Here is a 24,847-nt window from a genome sequence, read left to right as displayed (position 1 = left end):
TTTGAGACCAGGTTACGCTCAAGCAGGAATACCACTTGATGAGTATCCTGTAATAAAGCAGTAATATGACTCTTCATGGCATCCCTCTGGACAAGCCCATGCTGGTTTTCCAATACGGTGAAGACAACCTTTTTGCCTTTAGTCTAAACAGTGAGGTCACAAATCAAAATAAGGAATGCTGACTGACCTCAGAGTCACCGAATGAGATGCCTGAGCAGAGACCCTGGGGTTAGGATCTAGTGCTCCTGAACAGCACCGCTGAGCTTGATCTTAAAGAAAAGTCCATGCCAAGCCTGAAGCTGTACTTTGAGCTTTAGATGATATGTGTATCTAAGAGTGCTAAGAGTGATTAATGAGCTATAGCTGAGGACAACAGAAATGATCTGCTAATGGACCGAGGGGACAATTGAAGTAATCACCAAAGCTTTTATGTCAGAGCAAATCTGATCATTCACTAAAGACCAATTACAATAATAAACTGCTGGGAGCTGTCAAACACACGCCAAGTCAGTCAAATCAATTGTTGTTCATCCTCCTTCATAAGAGATGTAGTGTGGACCAACTAAGTCTGAAATGATGTAACAATACATTATTTCTAAGCTAGTGTTTTTTTATATTTACTTCTGAGTCTTTATAGGCATCACTCAAATTATTCTTCAACCTTAATAAACATGAAGCAAAATCAAAGATTTATTTATTCATATAATAAATCATTAAGGAAAATGTGCTTGGTATGAACTGAACACAACATAACAAAATGTACATGTCAGTCAGCATTTTGGGAATAAATATGTATTTTTATTGTATCTGATGATGTTTCATTTTCCATTTTGTGGTGAAAATAAAGTCGTAGTAAATGTTAAATGGTTCTTTTTCAGAAACAAACCTAATCAAAGAAATGCTTGTCATCGTTTCGTCTCCTCCGGCCTCGAAAGGGAAACTGGCAAGCGCCTGCAGATGCTTTGTCTTTTACTGGCAAATAAGCACATCAGCTCATGTAGCAGCAGCTCGTTTGCCAGATGCCTTTTAGATGAGGTAATACTCAGTGATTTAATCTGCCCTATCATCACTAGGATCTTTTATTGATCAAAGTCTATTTAGAAACAGCTGCTGCAGTAATGCTGTATAAGAATCAAATTAGAAGAGCGGTTTTCTGCTGTTGATACATTTTTGTTTCAGAATCAAGAGGCACTCGTTGAAAGAGTCGACAAAAATCTAACAAATCAATAAATTACCATCCACCTAAAAGCATACACATGACTCGACTTGAAAGTGATGCGCTGGAATCCTGCACATTCAAGGGTTGCGGAAGAGACGATTTCCATCCATTGTGTTTGGTGCACATAAACAACATCCAACTGAAGCTTTTTCCTCCTGCCTGAAATATTAATTTGTTTTTCTTTAGTGATGATCTTTGAAAAGAAAGAGTCCATTTCTGCTCTGCTTAGTTCAGTTATTGTAATTTCAGCATCCTGACCTGTTGCATGTCACTTGAAATTTTGATAATACTTTATAATATGGACTGTGCAAAAGTTCTAAGCTCCCTGTACTTAAATGGAATTTCAGTGTATTTTATTTGAAATTATAATGTGATTATATTTACTACAAATACTTATTGTCATTCATTATAATGGTTAATGATTAATTATATTCCTTAGATAATTATGCTGTAAGTAAACGTAAATAATGTGGAAGTAATTTTACATAGTACATGAGTAATCTTAAGTATTGCACAACTTTCATGTATTATACAGCAAAGCAGACAGAAATGTTACTAATAATAAGGATTGCATAATAAAAAACAAATACTGAATAATAGAACATCAATCAAGCTTATTAATTTAATGAATATTAAATAAAAATGAAAAATCAGAGCAATAAGAATTTACACATGTAAAATACATGAAGGTATGCAGTACTTAAAATAGCTTATAGTACTTAAATTTACTTACAGAATTATTTATTTCTCTTTTCCTATAAAATAACCAAAGTTATGCATTACTTAAAATTACTCATGCACTATGTAAAATTAGACATTACTTGCAATTACTTTCAAATGACTTAAATCTACTGACAGAATCATTATTTCTTTGTTTCCTGTATAAACCTGACGTTACCCCCGTATTCCTGTGTACCTACCTATAAGTATTTGAAGGTAAATAGAACATTATAATTTCAGTTTGTGCAGGCTATACATTACGCTAATCCAACACCCCCTTAAATATTGATGCAACAGATGTTAAAAGGAAAGGTTCCCAGGAATCTTTCCCCTAGTGGACCCAGGATATGCTGGCAAACATCTCTCTCTTAGTTGGCTTGAGAACATCTCTTCGTCCCCCCAGGATGAGCTGGAGGAGGTGGCCCAGAGAGGCGGGGTCAGGGCATCTCTGCTGTCTGCTGTCCTCACAACCCAGACACAGACAGAAATCAGGAAATTAAATGTTATTGAACTTTGGCCTCTTAGTACCAACTGAGCATAAACACCTCAGCCAACCTGAGCATCGTTGGTGACCGTGTCCATCCTTTTATGACCACAGTTCACCCATCTTCTGACGGCTGCTTCCAGCAGGATAATACAACATGTCACAAAGCTCAGATCATCTCATAATGGTTCACTGTACTCAAATGGCCCTTACAGTCACCAGATCTCAATCTAATTGAGCACCTTTGGGATTCGCTGGAACAAGAGATTCACATCATGGATGTGCAACTAGCAAATCTGCAGCAACTGCGATGCTATCATGTCAATACTGAGCAAAATCTCAGCTCAGACTTTTGGACATTTAAGCCCTTGAGTATCATCATTCTCATCCTTCTTTTGCACACCACTATAAAAACCACTGATCCATCCATTCCCAATGGCCCTTAGGATTAACTTACCACAGAAATATGGACGGCTATGTGCATGTATCTATATCTTCTGTTGCAGACTTCTTATGTTAATCATTGTAACACTCTTGAAACTGGTAGATTTGTGTTACCAGTTTTCATTAGTGGGGAAGAAGGATAACTTTCCTAAATGTTTTTCAATGAAAACAATGAGAAACAGCTTGTGTGTCCTTCTGTGCTTCTATAAAAGACAATTGTTATTAAGTGGTATAGCCTCATTGGAGCCAGGGGACTTGTATAGCAGAGGCAAACAGCAGACTCCCAACAATAGTCATTATGTGAGAACAATAACCACTTCAGATACAGTGAAGCCCACTATCCCTGTGTTCCCAGCTCACTTCATCATTTTTCTTGTTCTGCCTGCAGCACAATAACGCAGCATTGATAATAGGACTTGGATATGTTTAGAGATAAGCAAGCAGGGTGGTGGGGGGGTCTGATCCGTCACTCAACACTTTTCTCTTTTTGGCCACTGTGATGAGGGATACATTCTTCAGTGTTTCCAGCCAAGGATCACAATAATTCTTGTGTCAGGAGCAAGTATTTTAAACATTGTACAAAAATAAATAATGGAGGGAAAAAAAGCAGATTTAATAGTGGATTAAAGACTTTAACAGATTATTAACATGACGAAACTTTCAAACATGTAAATTAGCATTTATTTTGAGCTACGTGTCTAGCCACTTTATAAATGCTCACTAATGACTACAATTTGCAGGGCTGCGCTTGGCACACGATGGAGGTATTCACTAAAAATAGCTTAAAACAGGGTGGATGAGCGTGATGTCCAGTTGTGGGCAATAAAACCAAAACAATGAACTGAAGGACGTCAAAGCCGCCATCAAGCATCAAACATCCTGTATCAGATTGTCCAGTGGGATCAGTGACCTCCTTGCCACACCACACCTCACCTGACCTCAACCCATCATCCTGACATTCAAACTAAAACAGGGCACATCCAGCAATTCTTTGCCATTTTCTCAGATGAACGATAAAAAAACGCAACTTTCTGCAACCCCCTCTCCATTCCTACTCTGCCCCACTATCATAGCACACCTGATATTCTCACTCAAGTGTATGTGGTTGTATTGTGGGAAATGTAGGTGACAGGTATTGAGAAGAAGAATAATGAAATTCAGATAATATTAGTGCTATAAAACCAGAGTATTCTTTTAACTAAGAAGTGCATTGGCTCTGCTCCCATGTCGCCACGTGTATCGATGACTGATTAGGAATCTGACTAAGATCAAAGGGTTTGCTGTATTTGCTGAGGAGCACATGGTCTTCTGTGGAACGAAGCCCATTCAGACTTATTGTGCAGCTCAAATGCATCTTCTTTTAAGAGTCCCGGTGTTTGTTTTGCCAAGATAATCTCTCCCAATTTCTTGAATTTACTACATGACCGTGTGAGTCTCTGCTGTATTTTTCCTTTTGTGGTCAGGCTGCAGGCGGCCCTCCTGTTACTCTGCACAGCTGTGGAGCCTCACTGGAAGCTGCCTCCTCTGCTCATCCAGGACATTAGAGCTGCCATGAAAGGCCGCACAGAGGTCCTCCTCCCACAATACCACATTATAACCTGAAGGATGTGTGTCACATATTTCCCGTTCTGCCATTTTTGGTGTGTCATCACAGTGTAGCAGTCTTGCTGGTATCATAAAAGGCGTGCTTTCACACATAGGTCGCTAGATTCCATTTTTGGCTACTGCCATGTTGAGTTTTTTGTTGTTTTATGAGCCAGAAGTGACTGTATTTGTACACGAGGGTGATGTTATCAGCTAGCTGGTTATCAAGCTGTATGCATAACTATATGGGTGTGTCACACAGCCATAGATAACGGCTAATCAGTGCTACGTAACAACAGCAAAACTGGAATACAGAAAAGCTGTAATTCACTGAGTGTTCCACTGAAATGTTTCAGGTGTCCCCGACATTCCCGAGGTCCAGTTCTAGCAGATATCTAGCAGGCAGCTGTACAGTGGCTCTGAAAGGTCAAATGCACTGCACCTAAACCGCCCCAATAATATCAGAAAAAATATTTATGTCAAGAAATTAATCGGAAGTGTTTTTGGGGAGATGATAGTGTGATGGAACAGCTGACAACAGCTGCTAATAGTACACGGAAAATAACAGACTGTATTAAACGAATAGTGATTAAAAACTGCATCTTTTGATTCCTCACCACACCAACGAATCCTCCACTGCTTTTAATCATGTCTCAGTGCAATCATTCTCATGTTTCGGTTTCTGTCACTTCTGCAGCTGTTCCATCATGTTATTGTCACCTCCTAAAAATAATAACCACCTCACTTTTTATTTTGTTCTGCTACATAAAACCTTAGAACTGAGGGAAGGTGTAGTCTGGTTTTCATTCTTTTTCACATGACCATATCTCTGTTTGTGTAAAATGTGTAAAATGTCCCTTGACCACCTGCATAATCATGTATTTATACAACTAGATACTGTATACAGGTGGATGAACACCAGCATGACAAATACTACATTTCAAGGGAAATACCAGAACTGATTCAGTCATGCATTCGGGCTGTTTATTTTCCGGAAGCTCTGAGCTGCCTAGTATTCCCACCAATGGTGTCACTTGAGCTATTGCTCCTTTCCACCCACTGGATTCCACTCAGCTAATCAGTCCTGCAGTACATACATACACTCCCAGCCTTCTATCCCACTTTAGACACACTTTGTGCTGAGTGTTGTAGCTAGTTGTATTCTCACTCCTTTTGTTTGGAGTCAGTTTTTTAAAGCTTGATTTTGTAGTCACTCATTCTCCATTTAGTCCTTATATGTGGCTTAAGGTCAGCTTCTTTCTTTGGCCAGTTGTGAATGATGGCTGCCCATCATTAGTTACAGCTTCATAGTCATAGATTACATTCCTGAATCCGTGGGATTTTGGATGGGCAAAGTTTCTTCACAAATGAATCGTTTTGATGTGGATTTTGAAGAGTGTTTTCTTATTGATAAGAGAACAACAAATGCATCATTATGTAACTGATTTTCTCTCAGATCTGGCACAAACGCAGTTCCCGTTATACTGTCACCAAGTGAAAAATTGCTCTCTGTGACCTCATCAGTAAGATAAATAAGATAAGATTGATTTTTGTTTTTTCAGCAGCATTTAAGCGTGAAGTACAGTGATGTTGCTCATAGTTGTTTAATCAGCCATATGATTTACTAAGGTTTACCAAGAGAGGCTGAATATGACAGATGTTTGTGGACCACTCTCATCACTCTTATCTTCAAATGCCCTGTTTAATTAATTAACTGCTGGTCTTTTTTCCAAGTTTAGTCATGGATGAAAAATAATTTGAAAGTGAAAGTTGAACCAACATTGCAGATTCTGCTTCGATGTACTTCAAAAATGTCTCCTGGATGTTCTAATTTGGATTTCTACTAAAAGAAAGTTTTCGCTAAAGAACTGTTTTCTAGCTCTTTATTCATTAAAATAAAATAAAATAAAATTAGTGACTAAAACTTATAATCTCATGCCTTTTGGTGCACCATTTCTTCTACTAAGCTGACTTCACCTTTAGTAATGCCATTCATGCCTTTATGTTTCTGACATGGCAGACAGGTAAGGGAATAATAGCAAGAGTTGATGCATTAAGTTCAAAACGACACCAACAAATGAAATAAAACTCATATATAAAAAGCTCTAAATAGTTCTAAAAGAGGTTCCAGTAAAATTGGTTTGTATGTGGTTCATCATGTGTTGACTGCTGTTGTGATTTTTACATATAAATAAGACTAAATTGAGTTGAACTGAATTGAATTGACAAAGTTAGTGCACAGCTTCAAGGCCAAACTTTTTGCAGGTGATGAGACGCTAAGAACGTTTCTTCTGCATTCTTAAGCACTTGAAATGAAGGCAATCATGTGAGTGTTAAAAGTCACATGAGCTGAGCTGTCAGTCCTTTCTGAGACGTTGCCCACCGCACCATCACATGTCCTATTACGGTCACCTGGTGTAGGTGTTGCTGCGAGTCTTTCCCAAATTAAGCGTGTTCCAGTTGTAAAGTCAGTAAAGTGAGGAAAAACAGGATTTGTTTTGCTCCTGCATAGTAGAGACATTCTTGCATCACTGGCATTTACAGTGGAGTGCTTGTTTTCTTGCTCTTAAAAACACCACTGCAGCACGTTCACGGATAAAGCCCGGTCAAGGGATCTGCATATGACTCATTTAGCGAGTCAAAATACACAGCAATAGAAGGACAGTTTCTTGGATTGTTACATCAGGGTCACTCCAACGCTGCTACAACTTTTTGAGGTCGAAGCCCGACTTGGAAGGAGCATTGCAATTGAAAATTCAGACTAGGAACTCGTGAATCCCAACATGCAATTTCAAATTGAAGAAGTTTTATCAAGAATGGGGGTTGGAACACTTGGGACTGGGGAGGGATCTCAAAGGTGCGTTGTACATGGCTGATATCTGGTGTGGTAGGCCTCCACCTCTGTTCAGACATAAAAGACATAAATAGCCTCATTTTCTCTTCTCTCAAACCTTCCGTGTTCCAGTTACAAAATGGGCTGTATTTGTTTTACACCAGATGTAACGGGACTCAAACCTTCCAAAACTTTCAACTTTTTTTTATCGGTCCACAATCCAAAATCAGTCCACAATATTTTCCCAGAAGTCTTTGGGGATCATCAAGATGTTTGGCAAATCTATAACGAACCTTTGTGGTCTTTTTGGTCAGCAGTGGTTTTCTGCTTGGAAATCTCCCATGGATGCCATTTTTGCTCATTCTCTTTCTTATCTTGAATCATGAGCTCTGACCTGGACTGTTTAGTTCTTCAGTTGTTGTTCTGGGTTCTTTTGTAACCTCTTGGATGAGTCACTGATGCATTCTTGGAGCGACTTTGGTAAACTCCTGGGAAGGTTCACTACTGTTCCAAGTTTTCTCCATTTGTGGATAATGGTTCTCACCGTGGTTCAGTGGAGTCCCAAAGCCTTAGAAATGGCTTTGTAACACTTTTCTGACTATATGATGTTCATTACTTTGTTTCTCATCTGTTCTTGAGTTTCTGATGGCCTGATGTGTTACTTTTAGCCTACTTCGCTTTGTCAGACAGTTTCTGTCTGGCAGTAATCAGGCCAGCTCTCCACAAATCTGGGTAATCACATTTACTTCATAATTTAACACAGGTTGGGCAATTACTTCTACACACAGGCTTTTTTTTTTTTTTTTTACAATAAGTGAAATAATCGTTTAAAAACTGCATTCACAAATATACAAAAAGTAAGAAACTAGGAAAGGGGAAACTACTTTTTCACAGCGCTGTACATTTTCCCCTACACTGTTCAAATCGATACTCCTTCATATTTTTATCCAGTGCTTTTTTTGCATTAGCCTTATATGATGACTGGTACATTCGGTATTCTAAATTTTGAATGCCCAAAGAATCTGCCTCTTGGATCAAGCTGCTTATTTTAACATTGCTGAAAGCATGATCGCTTCAACCTTCAACTGAACCAGCTCCATCAACAACCACCAACTTCTGTGTAAGTGTAGTTTGTATTGCAGCTTTTCTTTACAAAACAAACGTCCTATTTGAGTGTTTTATCTTGTGATATCAGAAATATTCACATCGTTAAATAAATGCAGTTATTTACGCCAGGAACATTTTAAACTGGTATGAGTACTGACTTTAAAATATGCAAAAAATGTTGTTTAATTTTCTGTATATACAGTCTGACATTTCATGTCTGTTAGCACTGGCCTTTCCCTCCCTGCATTTAAAATTGAACAGTCCTATTCAGAGACACATCTGTGGCATTAATTATGCCTCACTGATACACAGAAAGCATCCATTACAAACCCATTAGTTTACATAATTTGTTATTCCCAGCAATTCTCACAATCTCACCTCTGTTCAACCCTTCCGATCTGAGAAGAGACACGACGGGTCATATCAGGACAGCAGACAGGCCAAACTTGCAGAAAATGTTAAACCTAAACCAACCAGTGAGCTTAAAAAAATAAAGAAATTTGACCCAGTTTCTGTCATATAACTTTAGAAAACAGACAAAGGATGTTTAATTTTCACATCTGAGGACATCTTGCCTCCATAACATGTTGCCCAAAACTCTACTTGTTAGTAAAATTAAACATCCTTTTGCTTAAGGATGGACTGTGTCCCTGCTTCCTCTTTGATAGTGGAGCATTAAAAAAAAGTTTCCCAATGAGGCCTAAATGTTCACCAGTCCTTAAAGGGAGCTCAGAAAACCTGAAAGCATGACTCACCACTCTCACTGACAAAAACACACAAACATCTGGGAGCTGGAATTATGTCTAAATAAAGCAAGATCAAACAACACTCAATCAGACAGACGTGATGTCAACTCCCCGTTTTGATGATGATGACAAAGTGTATGAAACTTTTCGCCTCGGAATTTGGCGCTGAAAGAGAATAATCATACGCACAATCAACGTAATGACTAAACAGTCTAGCGTGCTCCAGAATTACTCGCATCACACGTTTTTATTGATCAGACTCATGTAGGCCATTAGAGCCAAGCTGTAAAAAACACTCTGGCTCGCTCTGAGATTTGCTGTGGTTACCGTGTTGTGATCAAAGAATAAAAGAAATACCCATTAATAATGTCTGCAGTCCTTTCTGGACTATGGTTAACCGAGCTGAATGGCACGCATCCATATCAATTCCACTTTTAACACTCCCCAGCACCAGTGCTTTGAAAAATATTAATAGCTGTGCACATGTTCTGCCTTGAAGACAAACACTTCTTGTAACTAGCCGCTGATGACTTTTAAAACAATCCAAATAAAAGTTTTTGTGTGGAAATAAAAATGCAGTATACGAAATGGAGTGTTATTCAGAAGAGAGGTACGAAGTAGTACATTTATTGCAATCTTATTTCTGGTGTTTATACTTCGAGTCCTTTCTCTTTTAAAGACGAGAGGAATGAGATATACATATGTTTAGAGAGCACTATACAGAAAAATAAACCATACAGGACAACGGGGAATACTTGTAGTTACACTGCTACGCAAAAGTCTTAAGGCACTCCTCAATTCTTTTGATTTTTCTTTCCAAGGAGCCAGACTTGCCGTATTTTTTTGGACCATAAGGCACACTGGATTATAAGGTGCATTAAGCAAAACAAAACAGTCAGATAAGTCAAACTTTACTCAACTCTTTCTTCTTGCTTCCTCCACTTCTTTACCATTGATTCATTAATGTTGAATTCTCTCGCACCTGCTCTATTCCCTTGTTGTTGCAGTATATTAATGACTAACCTCGTATTGTGGATGGATTATCTCAGTTGTTCTCCTGACTGAAGTTTGGTCCGTTTACAGCATCCTGAATTTTTTCAGAAATCTCTCAGTCAGAACATGGTCAAAAAGCACACAAAACACAACAGAAATAGGAAAAACGGCAACTGAATTTTAAGTGCAATAGACTTTCTGAAGGTCTTTCAGAGTTTTTCTAAGGACATTGATTGCTTTTTCATTTATTTGAAGTCCAGTCTTTCTACCTGATCATTTTCATTCTTGTTTTCTTGTTTTTAAGCCACTTAACATTAACCTAACTTGAGGGATGAACCAAAAGATGCTTGCATGTTTCAATAAATCTCTGTATCTGTTTCATATCTTCTTAACAAAATACAAAGGAATCAGTGTTGACTTTAGACTTTTGAGCACAACTTTCAATTCAGCTTAAAGAGAAAAATGATAAAGTCTGAATGGCACATCTACAAACTAAGCGCAATGCACAGGAAAGCAGATAATGATATGATCCTTAGAAATAGTCAAATTCTCCTTCAGGGCACTTCCAAAATAATCAGGTCATCTATTGCAGCGGTCCCCAACCCCCGGGCCTCGGACCGGTACCGGTCCGTGAGTCGTTTGGTACCGGGCCGCGAGAGTTGAGGCTCAGGTGTGAAATGTATAGTTTTCAGGGTTTTTATCGGTTTTCAGCATTATTTTGTTATCATTTTTATCGTTTACTCGGTTTTCCTTGGTCTTTTCACGTGTGTTATGAATAAATGTTCTTTTTTTCATTACCGGTACTAGTTTTATTTTGTTGTATTTATCCGCGACACCTTAAAGGCCGGTCCATGAAAATATTGTCGGGCAAAAACCGGTCCGTGGCGCAAAAAAGGTTGGGGACCGCTGATCTATTGTATCTATGTGCAGAATTGCTATCCATTTGTATCGCCAGTCTCTTGTTCCAATTTATTTACGTACAAATGTAGATGCTAATCTATAATGTCTATCTGCCGTTTCTTGAGCATTTCCCCGTAATTTACGCAAACCTTTAAGTAGTTAGGGAGGAAATGTTCTTCACTAACATCAGTACACTCCCTTTTGAAGTAGCCAGCTTCCTGCTGTTAGTGGTCCTGTCAAGCTTCCTGCTCTCCCAAACCACAAATTTCATTTACATTTTTAACAGAGTCTGATCAATCAATCACTAAATAGTGAGAGAAGTGTAATTTGTAGTTATAGTTGTAGGAAAAGCAGAATTCTAATATGAATTGTAATTAATTCAGTAATGTCTGAAAAAAAAAAAACCTAAGCTGATTTATTGTGTCCTAGTGTCTTAACTACAGGGAGAAATGTTACAGTGAGCATGTTTTCCATGCTAATTTAGCCTCATTTAGCACACAGTAAATGTACACGTATTTAAAATGTTGCTGTGCTGTATCAACATCATAGGTATTAATAAAGGCTCATCAGAGTTTTTAAATTAAAATTATTAGTTTTAAAGTGTTGTAACAGTCATTCTGGTTTGCAGTGTGTGTTAGGCTAAGAAGGTCAAGGTTTAGCTAGGAATGGGCAATCATGACCAGGACTTCTGTGGTTTTCAATAATAACCAACTGAGGAATTGCAGCATTGTCATAAAGAATGATAAAATGTAATTCAGGGTAAAATATTCTGTTTGCGGAGACTGAACAATGGTAACCAAGCAGCTCACAGTATTACACGACTAGTAATATATTCCATGTATTACTTTTTTAAACATGTTTTAAACTGTTAGCTTAAATTACAGCAGATTTACCATAAAATAATATGATGCTAACAAATCACCAGCAGGGGAGACCAGGTCAGGTGGCCACATAGCATTTATCCAGTGTCTGCTACAACAACCTAAAATTCCCATCCTCTTGACCTGATCACACCCATGTATGCAAAACACTTGCAAGCGATGAAGTGCTGAGGAGGGAACTTGTTCATTTTGTTGTATCAACAAAAATAAGTCCTCCTCCCTTTAAATACATTCTAGAACAACATTATAGAGAAATAAAATGTATATATTAATTTTGGGCCATAAAGATAGGAATTAGGTATGTTTTGATATTAAATTTTAAAGTCTAATTTTAAATATAAAGATGATTTTAGCACAGAAGTCTGTCTTAATATGGACGAAGTTGGTTTGTTCATGTGCAATACAGATATACATGGGTTATCTTATGTATATATAAATCCATGAAATAATTTATGTAACCACAGTTAAGAAAAAGTAATTATGTTTTCTTCTTGACAATTGTTTATTGCTCTGGCACCAAAGCAGATATCCATAGATTGGGGGGGTTGCCATTATAATAAAAAACATGGATATCATAAAGTTATAACTCATAGGTTATATTAATATAAAGTGTACTTTAGTTTCCATCAGGATTGTAGGTTCATTGCTCATAAAATTTTAATTTTCAGGACGCCAAGCAGATACTGCCAGAAGGTCAATCAAGATGAGACTGAGGCCAAGAAAGTCCACACAAACACATGCACACATACACATCACCCCACACAAACTGTTGTTTGTTTAAAATATGAATGTGCATGTGTCTGCCAGTTAAAAAATGCTCATTATTTACCTTTGTCATTTCATTCTTTGTATCCATGTTTTCACTATTTCCGTTGGTGCCAGTTTGTGTTTTTTAACTTGTGACCAAGAACTATAAAACAGCGTGAAAAGTTTGCCAACTAGTCCCGCTCTCACATACTTTATTGCTAATACTTAATTTGCTGCAGTGCATGTTTAAATACAAATAATAAAAAATACTCATAAAACCGTCTGAGCATGTAAGAAGCTCACACCACAGTTTCATAACTGTTTCAGCAGAGAGCATCACTTATTTCATTATGCACTCTATTCATCATAAGTGGATGAGCAGATTATCTGTTTCCTGCTGTCTAATTAACATTTCACTGCATTTGCTTTTTATCCGTGGAGTGGCTCTGGGAGCACTCCTTTTCTTAATGCATCCCCAGACTTCAGAAAGCATCCAAACAGATCAATACTGGCTGGCAGAGTTGAAAGCATGTCTTTAGGTATAAGTCTGCAAAAAAAAAAAAAGAAAGAAAGAAAAAAGAGGAAATAGCTCCCACTCATTTCACCCACGCTGTAGAAACTAGATGGACTGTAGTATGTCGGAGTGAAATGGCTCTCGGCGGCAGGCCCTGTAATGACTTTTTGAAGCTTTTGAGCCACTGAATGCTTTGTGGAAAATAACCTAGCAGTCAGTGTGACGAATAACAAATGAGATGTATATGAACCTTCCAGAAAATGTCACTATTTTTAAAAGGTAAGACTGGAACTCATCAACCGGACCTTTTTATCGCCTTACAATACTCAGCTTCTTTTACCCAATCGGATGTCGGAGGCCTCTGAAACAATCTGCTACCTCTCTGAGGTGCATTATATAGAACTAGTGCGTACAGCAGTTATAGCTTTTCACTTGTCCAATCAATGAATTTTCAAACTGTCAGGGCGCACTACCAAAATCCATGAAGCCGAGACATTTTATTTGAATTTTAAATTGCTGTTTCAGATTACACATAAATATTTAACCAGTTCAGAAAAACCGACAAAGCAATAGTAATGACAAGGTGAGCGAGACGAGTGGTCGAAGAAGCTGCCGAGGACAAAATGACCCCGAATCTGGAAAAACTGATGACTGAAAGTGGGTTGAAATTGATGGGATGTCTCCAGAAAGCGATCCTAACCTCATCTCCATGGGAGCAAGGGACACATTGTGACTCACAGTTACGAGGAAATTGCGTAACCTTCAATGCCCGCTGTGGAACGAGTGGATGGAACAAGCCATTATAAAGCAGGTGATGAGATGATAATGTGTTTTCGTGTAATCCTACTCCAGGGATACCAGGCTTTGGATCTTTACAGCCTGTGGTCAATCATCATTCACCTCTCCAGATGCTGATTATTACATCAGCAACCTGGCACAGACCAACTGAAGTTTCCTAAATGGGAATATAATTTTTCTGTGTGCCAGTCGTAGCCATCCTGGCAACTTGTGAAATGTTAAATTTAGATCCCACGAAGCTGAAACTACTGTCAGCAGGCCACAAACCTAAACGTGATATCATTATGACTGCTTACTTTCTAAAGTCTTTAGCTTTTTATCCGTTCCAGTTAACTAGATTTTTAATTTTTTCCACAGCTTTTTAGCATTTTGGTTTTTTTTTAGTTTTCTATAATAACCAACCAGCAGTCAAACACAAACCTGCACCGCTTAACTGTACAAACAGGAAATAATGCACCATTTCCACCAAGCCACGTGCAGCGGTAATCTCATTTCATGGTCTACATGGTACAAATCGCTTAACCGTACAGTAGCTGGGCGCAGTAAAATGAGTTACCCTGCTGCGTAGTTGTCTTTCACCTGGAATTCTTTATCGTCATCACTTTGGTTGCTTCTCCTTGTGGCACGTCTCCTAAAAACATTTGTAACCAACTTCTCGAAATGAGAGCAATACTTAAACCTCCTTCTGAATGTCAGCAAGACAAAACTGATGGTGGTGCTGTGTACAAGAAGGGGATGAGCATTTTCTACTTTCTATAGAAAGCTCAGATCCTTTGCCGTGTTCAGCAGCATGTTGGAGATCTTCTACTAGTCTGTGGTAGCGAGTGTAGAGCTGGTGCAAGGCTCGAAGCATCACTGGTCAGAATTTGGAGGCATTCGAGAGTGAGGGACACATAGAATAGAATAGAATAGAATAGAATAGAATAGAATAGAATAGAATTCAACTTTATTGTCATTGCACATGCACAGGTACAGGGCAACGAAATGCAGTTTGCATCCATCCAGAAGTGCTTTAGCCATGATATAGATATATTACAATATATATTAGCAATAATATAGATATGTAAGTATATTACAGAAATGGGTCTATTATGGTATGTTATAATGTACACGGTATGAAGTATGTTATGAATATTCTATAACTATAAGTATGTACAGGCTGTAGTGAGTACAAGCTATGTACAGGCTATGAACAGGATATAAATATGAAATAAAAAACTATACAGAAATCTGAGATATACAGTTATACAGAAATGTGAACTATGGAAGTTATAAACAGTTGTAGGATTAAAAATTATTGTATGTACAGAATGATTATTTACACAGAACTATACAGTAGTGCAGTTAAGATAAGTGAGATATGTGGATAATTTCTACAGAGGCTATATAAAGTGCTAGTGGTTGTGAGTGGTGGTTCAGTCCATGTTATTATTGTGTGTTTGAGGGTACAGTTGTCCATTGTGTGTGTGTGTAGGTGGTTGTGGGTGTGTGTATGTTCAGTCCATGAGTTTAACGTGGGTCAGATGTCAGGAGGCAGAGTTCAGGAGTCTGACAGCTATGGGGAAGAAGCTGTTCTGGTACCTGGTGGTCTTAGTCCGGAGGCTCCTGTAGCGCATCATCGGTGAACAAACTGCTCTCTGTCATGGCCAACCCTTCACTCTTGCTCCACTGCACACCCCTAAGGCAACAGAGCGTATTCTCCCACAGACTGACCTCATCCTCGCTGCCAAAAAGAACGCTTCAGGAAATTATTCCCACTGTTCTCGAAAGAGATGTATAATAACTCTTCACTCTGTGAGAAGTGAAGTCCTGTCAGGTATAAGATCCTAAACATGCTTTCATGTTACACCTCCATGCAGCTGTTTTTCTTACATTTATACTGTGCCTATTTGTTATTAATGCAGTTTGCACTTCTCTTTAACACGTTAGACTGACTGTTTTTACCTAACTTCATTTTTCTTTCTTTTTTGAGATTTCATGAATTCCTGCACTATCTCATAGTGTAAAGGCCTGCGGCACTTTTATTTTGACTTTGTTGTCTATTGTAGACTGTACTATTTTTACTCTTTATTATGCTGCGGCAACACAGGAACATCCTTTGTGGGATTAGTAAAGCATCTCTCTCTCTATCTATTACCTATTATCATATATTCATTTTTTTCTTCTGAGATAAAGCAAGAATTCAGTAAGTATGCAGAGAGAAAAAAGTCTGAACTGTAACCTTTTACTCAGATCTGAAAAAGAAGTCATGGCCCATAAGAAAGAATATAACCCACAATTTTGCTCCACTGCCCCCAAAAAGCCAGAATTCTTCCAAGAAGGAGAAAAGTTAAAAATAAAATGTAAAAAATTAAGTTAAATTAAACTGATGTGGTCAAATTATTTTTTTAAAAACGTATACCATGCACCCCCACCTCAACCAACCAGTCTCAAAATCTCAAAATTCTGAGATTACAGAATTTTAAAAAATGCACAAATTCTGACTTTGATTTTTTATCATTCTGGGGGAAAAAAAGACGTCTTGACTTTTCATCTCAGGATTTTAGAGAAAAAAGTCATAACCCCGGTTGTTTTCACTTGCCCTTCTTTTTTTATCAGACAGTGTGTAGCCTATACCTTATAGCTGCTTTATGCCATATGCTCACAAATGCAGCCACCATTACTGCTGCGGCACAGTGGAAGTGAACCCATTTGGGAATAATGTGAAAGCTGATTGCACTGAAGCTGAGTCCAATGCTGTACGGCCTTCAGGCCTACTGGGACAAATTGCCATTATCAGTCCCACTGACGCTCATGAGCAATCAGTTTCAGCATCCCCTCATTCCCTCAGAAGAAATGCACCATTGTAATATAAACCTCAGACACATATCATTACACTGTAAAGATGGAATTCAGATCAGAAAACATAAAACCAAGAAAGCGAGAGATATACAGACTTGAGTTTCACCATCTGGAGCCTGATCACTCTGTCTTTAGCAGAATCGTAGTGTTGTAACTCCTGACTGGTTTGAATTTTATTGCATTTGAATTTTATTTTTCATTTCAGTTTAGTGAAGAAGATTTGAATAATTCAGCATAGATATAACAAAAGAAACACAACATGTTTTGAATCCAGCTACTCAGTCATGTAGACATCTCAAATCTGAATCAAGATTTGCACCAAAGCCTCTTATCAGGAAGGTTTTGATAACAAATATGACTGTCTTGATGTACGCTCAATCATCCAAGGAAAGGAAATTCTTACATCCAGATGAAGGTTGATGCAGGACATCTGTGAGGACAGTGAGACCGTGGTCGGTGTGTGGTAGAAGCTACATCTGGGATCAGCTCTGAGCTCCTTGTCTGCAATGGTGAAGGATGGTTTAACCAATGAGGTCAGGCAGGAGTCTGTGTCGACAATGATGTTTGCAGATGATACTGTGATCTGTAGTGATAGTAGAGAGCATGTGGAAGTATGCGCTAGAGAGAAAAAGAAGGAAAATCAGTTGAAGTAAAACAATATACATGTGTGTGAATGAGAGGGAGATGGGTGGAACATGGGTGGAGTCGAGGTCGTGAAGATGGGTGATCTGAAATACCTGGGCTCAGCCATCCAAAGCAATGGAGAATGCAGAGGGGAGGTGAAGAAGAGAGTGCAGGCAGAGTGGTTTAAAGCAAGTTTCAGGGGTGATTTGTGGCAGAAGTGAAGGTTTACATGATGGTAGTGAGATCTGCAGCCATGTATGGTTTGGACAGCTATGATGGTTTCATTGGGAGTGACCAGAAGCCAGAGAATTATAAAGGCATTGATCAGATGGACAATTCAGGTTGAGTGGTTTGGAGGTAAAGTTAAGAAGGCGTGGTTGGGTTTCAGGAAGCTACTTGAGTTATAGGTCCTTCAGATTTTTAGGGTAAATATCTGGAACTATGGATATGCACTGACACATGATTGAAGTTTCTAAAATGTTTAGAGGTCCTTGTCATGGTCCAGGTGAGTGCTGGGGTTTTTCCACAGAGTACCAGTTTCCACCCCTGGGTGGAGTCGCTGCGTCCCTGCATGTCTCCACACCTGCTGGCAATTGAGCTGCCAGTACTGAAGACCAGCGCTCACCACTACTCGTCGCCAAGTCTTCAGCTAACCACAGTTAGTGCTGGCCGCCATAGTGTTTCACAGGAAGAGATTTTGTTCATAGAAATATTTATTCAACCTGTGTTTTCCTACCCTCAGCCATCCTGTTGTCTGCCACCTCCATCCTCTGACAATACACTCCTTCTTCCTGGAGCGGATTTGTATTCAGCAGCTCTTTGCATCATATTGGATTCACTCACCTGCCTGCCCTCCTGTCGCAGTACTCAACGGATCACCTCCTCCTGGAGCCCAAACTGCCTCCTGGTCTTGTTTCCTGTCCCGTGGCCCTGTACGAATCCCCTCTTTAAAATTCCCCAGTGCCTTTATAAATCTAGTATTCCCTATAGTTCAGTATCACTCCTGTTTGTTAGGTTATTAAAGTCTCATGTTATTCCCCATAGTTCACAGTATTTTTTATAGTTCACAGTTGCGTTATTGTCTCGCCCTTAAAAATAACGTTCTGTTAATTACCCTCACCTGTGCCTCTGTGTGTGATCTGCATTTGAGTCTTGTCTGGTTCAGCCTCGGCCGTGACAGTCCGATCTCTAACATCAGATTCGGAGGCCAGTAGAAACCACAGTTTTCTAGGTAGGTATTTTATTTACAGCTTCTAATTAGTGCTGTCCGCGTTAATCTCGTTAAAATGACGTTAACGCCATAACCCCATTAATCTCCGGTAGCGAGTTAACGCGGATCGCCCTGTGCGTGGGGCTGCACGGCCTCAACGTGTAAGCGCAGTTAGCTCGTTAACGCATTAGTGCTGTGCAGCTAATGTCATTTTAATGAAATTAACGCTGACAGCACTACTTCTAATTTACAAGAGGTGAATGGTTTCACAGACATTAATGATTGAATGTGGGGAAAACACACACATTTTCCTCCAACCTCAATGCAGTATTCCTCAAGTATGACACCATGTACCAAGTACAAATGGCACCCATCCTGTCTTCTTGTATAAATGAGTATTTGCAAAAATTCATAATGGGAAAATGGAAAATGAGAAGTATCATTGCCCTCCATGCAAAATGGTTTCCATGGGCCTCCAAATATTTTAGGGACCTCAAGCATCCATCATTCAGTGCTAACTTGAGGACTCCTGAGAGTACATAGTCATAGCTTTTGATATTGGTCCTTCAACGAACATCTACAAGCATACTTTACCTTTTAAAATACTTTTTTTACATTTTTGATTTTTTGAGAAAATTGATGAGAGTAGGGACCTGAAGTATTGCATAAATTATAATAATAAAAATTGGATCTTCTCCATGGAATTTTTTGGAAAATTCATAATAGTCAGATGGGAAGTTAAAGGCCATTCAACTGTTTACTCTGTTGATCTTGATAAATGAAATTCAGCAAAGTTCACAGTGAAATGACAGTTTGTCAAACGTAGTTCAAATGTTTCCAAGGAAATTCATATCCGTTATTAATCTCCTAGGAGCCTGCAACAAAAAACAAAACACCTCAGTTTAGTTTTACTGTTTCTCGGTCAAGTCTGTTTAAAGCTGCACATCACCCACTATAAACATATCTCCTCCAGAGGGACTGAAAAGACAAACATTTTGCAGTAGTGCTGTGAACAAAAATGATACTTTAGTCAGCAGCCATAGTCACGCTGAGAAACCGGAATAAATAATGCCCACAACACCAACACAAACAGAAGCCAGTATATTATACACATATGTACGGCCTGACAGTAACTGAGACAGCAGAATATGCTTTATGTTCATCTGAACAGGGGCATTGACAGTAAGGGTTGTCTTAATAGGACTGTGAGTCTGGGGCACATTATCAGATTCAGAAAGCAGAGTTTTTTTAGCCTTAGGGAGCTTATCAGTCTTCAGTAAGGCCACACAGATAGCTGTTAGTTAAATATTGAAGTCCTAGCCAACCCACTCACGTATCCCCAGATGATGAATGATACCCTGGAGGCGTCATGAGGAAGATCGGTGCCAGTCTGTTAAGCTGTTTCTGCTAAGTGTCTAACTATCCTGTGAGTTTATAGAATTAAATGCTGAGAGATCAAGTCAATAGCATAGGCCAAAAACTAAAAATAGCTTTCCTCCCTCTTCCTGCATTAAAGTTTATCTGCTTAATACCTTCATGCAGTATGCTGGTAAACTCTTCGAAACCTTTGGATTTGTTTGCAGATGCAATATCAAATGCTTTGTATACAAAACATCTCTAAACAGCTGTCTAAATAGCTGGACAAGCTGGGGATTAGGTTTATTTATTTATTGAAAATACAGATTTTTTTTATGGTAGCGTAAAACCTGAAAGCTGTTACTTTCAAGAAATTTTCTAGGAAGCCCTTCTTTTTTATACCTGTAAAGAACTGATAATAAGGGCTCTTGATCCTGTCTGTAAAGTCTTAAAAGTGAACATATATTTTCCAGAATGTTAAAATAAGCTGCGGACAGAAAAAGTATATATAAAAGAAAAAGTACAGACAAAAAACAAATGAGCAGTCAGACTTTATTGTAATCTTTTAGCGACCTTCACTGCGGTGGAGTTCCTGCTGGGCAAGCAAGGCAAGTAGTGCTTGACCAGCAAAATCGGGGGGAAAAAACAGACATCAATTAAAACAAAGGGAGTGAAAGTGATTTATCTCCCTTTAGACCCCAGTATACCTGCTGCAATGGTCACTATGCTCACCACTGTAACATTGTCTCACACTCACTTATATTTACACCAGCTGTTAAGGTTCAGCTCTGTTGTTTATCATGAGTGTGTTGATGTCCTGTAAACAATGGCCTGAACTTGTCAAGCTGCAAAGCCTGCAGGTTTATCCACAATGAGAACATTGTGGATAAACCTGTGCTCTGCGATGGAAAACTGATCAGCATGCTAGAAAAACTGCTGCTGGCTCTGCTTTCACTACTGTAAGATCAGTTGCCATCTAAGCATTTGTGGAAAGACAGCCAGCATTAGTAAGTAAATGGGTTTCTGTGAGTTATCATCATACCAGATAAGCTTGCTCTTACAAACAACTTTCACTAATATGTGTAGTGTAGAGGAGTTAGAGAGTAATGTGAAAAAGTTTTAATAACTCCTTCCTTTTTTCTTTTAATGATAAATCCTTGCAAATTTATTCCTTCATTATTAAACACATAACATCTCCCATGTAGAGTGTACATATAGCCAGAGATGGCACGTAAAGAACTAACCAATACTTTGTTACCTAACTATTTCTTTTTCTGACAGTTTTCACTGTCCTAGGTACTCCCTTCACACAAATATTTGTACTTTCTGTTCCTTGTATTTTCAAAATAGGCTCATTACTTGGATGGAAATCTGCTCATGAAACATCTGTTTGCATGTCGTTGAATTCAGTCGTGTAAATCCAGAAGAGCAGCATCAGCACAGGTCAGCTGATCACATAACAAGAGCTCAGAAATTAGTGTGAGTTGCGGGGGTCGTGTAGGGTTCCCTCACTTTAACCCCTTACTGTTCTCATTTTTCTGCTTAGGTGTAGAGGCAAAGTCACCCTCTACAATGTGGGAAACAGAAAATAGTTTTGTTTTTTTTTTATCTCTCGTTCACTGCTTGTGTCCTACATGGTAGACTCAAGCTGAGTCCATTCATTAGAATTCGAACTTAGACTGGAATAACATTTGTATTCTTGTGCACTAATATTTTACATTAATATATAAATGGGTTCAGTTACCTTTGCATCAAAATGCTTGATAGAATTAATCTTCAATGAGCAACTTTTTCTTTCTTACTTAGTACATTAGAGTCTGCACTTCTCACTTTTACTTGAGTAATGCAGTTGCTTCAGGACTGCAAATCTTACTGGAGTATGTTTTTTTTTTTTACTTTTTTACTTTGCTTCTACTTAAATAAAGAATGCCTGTACTTTTGCCACCTCTGCATATGTTCTGCAAATGTAACAAAGTTATTAAAAGAAGATTTCCTGGATCCAAACTGGAAGTTCTCTGACCACACACAGCGATCAGTCTCAATATTAAAACCACCTGCTTAAACTCAGGTCCCCTTCTTGCACCCAAAATACCTCTGAGCCACTGAGACATGGACTCAACAAGAGCTGCCGGTGTCCTGTGGTATGAGACATCAAATCTTGCCAGCATATCCTTTAAGTCTTCACAGCTGTGAGACGGAGCAGCCAAGGCTCAACTTGACCTTTCAGCATCTCGCAGATGCTCAATCAGATTTAGCTTTGGAGAACTTGGAGGCCAAGTCAACTTGAACTCTTTAAATCCCACACATCATTCCTGAAAAGGGTTTGTGCTGTGATCTTGATGAAAGAGGTCACTACCTTCAGAGAATACTTTTGCTTTGAAGGGATGCACGTAGCTGCGGGAATGTTTTGGTAGGTGTTACATGTTCAAGTAGCATCCACTTAGATGTCGCGACCCAGTGTTTACGAGCAGAAAATTACCCAGTGTCCTTTTTTCCATTGTAGATAACTCTACTATCTTTCCCACAAGGGAACAATGAACACAACACTAAATCTAAAAATGAAGATGTAATTCATAGAACATGGCTCCTTCTTCTATTGCTCCATGACCTAGTTTGACACTTTTATTTGGTGCTTTGGAACAAAACTAGAATCTATCTATCTACCTACCTACCTACCAACCAACCAACCATCCATCCATCCAATACAATTCCCTTAAATCTAAATGTCAGGCTTGACCTTTGACTTGCCTGGAGGAGAAGTCATTGAGTCATCAAAGTGCTCTGAAATTCATCATTGTCCGTTGTGACATTGTTGTAAAGACTTGCTGAGATATTAGAGTCTGTTCCAAAGTGGTGCCAGGTGGGTCAGTATCATGTCAAACACTCGACTATGAATTATGTCTCATGAATCACCACAGTGGACCATAAATACCCCTGACATGAGCTCACTGCAGGTTCAGAGTGGTCTCTCAGACGGCACTTTACTTCCACCATTATCTAACACTTTCATCAGTGGATGAGGCTTCAGCTGACAAATCAAACTGATGAATTTTAAACAAATGGGACATGTATTTTAAACAAGTGTGGATTTATGCCCACAAGCCAAAGAGAGCTGCTGGGAACTTTGAGGTGAAATGTTGTCAGTAGTACTTGTGATTGTCTGACCAACTTTCCAGTTTGTTTACTTTGAACTTTTTGACAGTCTGTCCAAAGCATTTCCTGCTTTTCCTAAAGTTTGTGTACGTTCAGGACATCTTGGTCTGTTCCTGTGTAAATTCCTAGGCTAACAATAGTCCGGTTATGACGTTTCAAGTGGCACCTCAGGGATCCAAAGATCTAATCTCTACAGAGAGTTGGGAACTTGTTTTTACCCTCAGTTTTTTTTTTCATTAGCTTCTCCAAACTAAACTCAAAACTAAACAATGGAGAATAGTTGGAAGCATCATGGTGCTGGAAGCCCAAAAAGAGCCAAAAGAATATGCTTATACAGTTAATTTATTGAATGACTTAAAACTAGCCTTCACTTTTAATCCCCTTGAGATCATGAGAGCACAAAACAGTTTAAAGATAGGATTCTCTCTCTCTCACACCAAAAATGGACTAAAAAATTCAAATTCACACAGCTGAAGTATTTAGCATTTGGTTGACTATGTTGTCTCGACCTCGTTTGACCCAGAGAATTATTCTTTATCCAGTTTTAATCATGTTGTAATTGTGTTTTGGAATTTTAAATTACTTTTTCAAATAAAGGATTTAAAAGTGATGAGGATAAAATTGGATTATGCTGAGAAGAACAAACATAAAGTGACTTCACATGAAAAAATGAAACGCTTCGACCTGTTGTTTTATAGTTATGGGTTCACGTTATTGATGGCCTTCTCTCTTTTTGGCTTACACTCCCAGTAAATCATGCTTGTGAATCAATATTCACATCATTACCAATATCACAGATATCAGTTATCTGTTTTCTTAACCACTTAGCAGTGCTGTGGGATGACATTCACAGAAAGAGGAAGAACATTATATATATATATATATATATAAATAGTATATACATTGGGTGAATGTGCAGTAGTAGCAGCAAGCAGGTGAATTCTGTACATTAATATGAATAGACATCTGACTATTTTACAGAATAGACAATATAAACATATTTGAAATTCAAAATTTCAAATTCAAATTATTCTGCAGAGAAATACCCCCCATCATAATTGATTAATATATGATATGATTATTGGGTTTTTTCTCTTTATGTATTATTGTAGGGTCTACCTTACAATATAAAGCGCCTTGAGGCGACTGTTGTTGTGATTTGGCGCTCTATAATTAAAATTACATTGAAAAAAAAATGAATTAACATGACTGCTGCTATGTTTAAGGTTGAGCTCCTCTTGCTTTGGTATTTGTGCTCGACCCCTTAGTGCCAGTGAAAGAAACTCTTCATGTTCCAGCACACCGAGATATTTTGGACAATTTCATCCTCCCAACTTTGTGGGAACAGTTTGGGAACGGCCCCTTCCTGTTACAACATGACTGCACAGCAGTCCACTAAGCGAGGTCTGTGAAGCAAGTTTGGTGTGTAAGAATTTGACCTCCTGACCTCAACCTGACAGGACACCTTTGGAGGTGAGCAGAGACTGTGAGCCAGGCCTTCTTGTTCCGCATCAGTGTCCGACTTCACTAATGGTCAAAAATTTCCATAAACACACTCCTGAACCTTATGGAAAGAAAGGTTTAAGCTGCCATGGGTGCAAAGGGTGGGGCAACATTACATTAAGGCCTATGCATTACGATTGGCTGTCATTCAGGTTCATATGTGTGTGAAGTCGGGCAGACAAATGTAGTA

Source organism: Perissodus microlepis, chromosome 4 (assembly GCF_051167445.1).
Source record: "Perissodus microlepis isolate ML-2025 ecotype Zambia chromosome 4, ASM5116744v1, whole genome shotgun sequence".
NCBI classification, from domain to species: Eukaryota; Metazoa; Chordata; class Actinopteri; order Cichliformes; family Cichlidae; genus Perissodus; species Perissodus microlepis.
The sequence above is the reverse complement of the archived record's forward strand: the minus strand, read 5'-3'. Positions refer to the sequence as shown.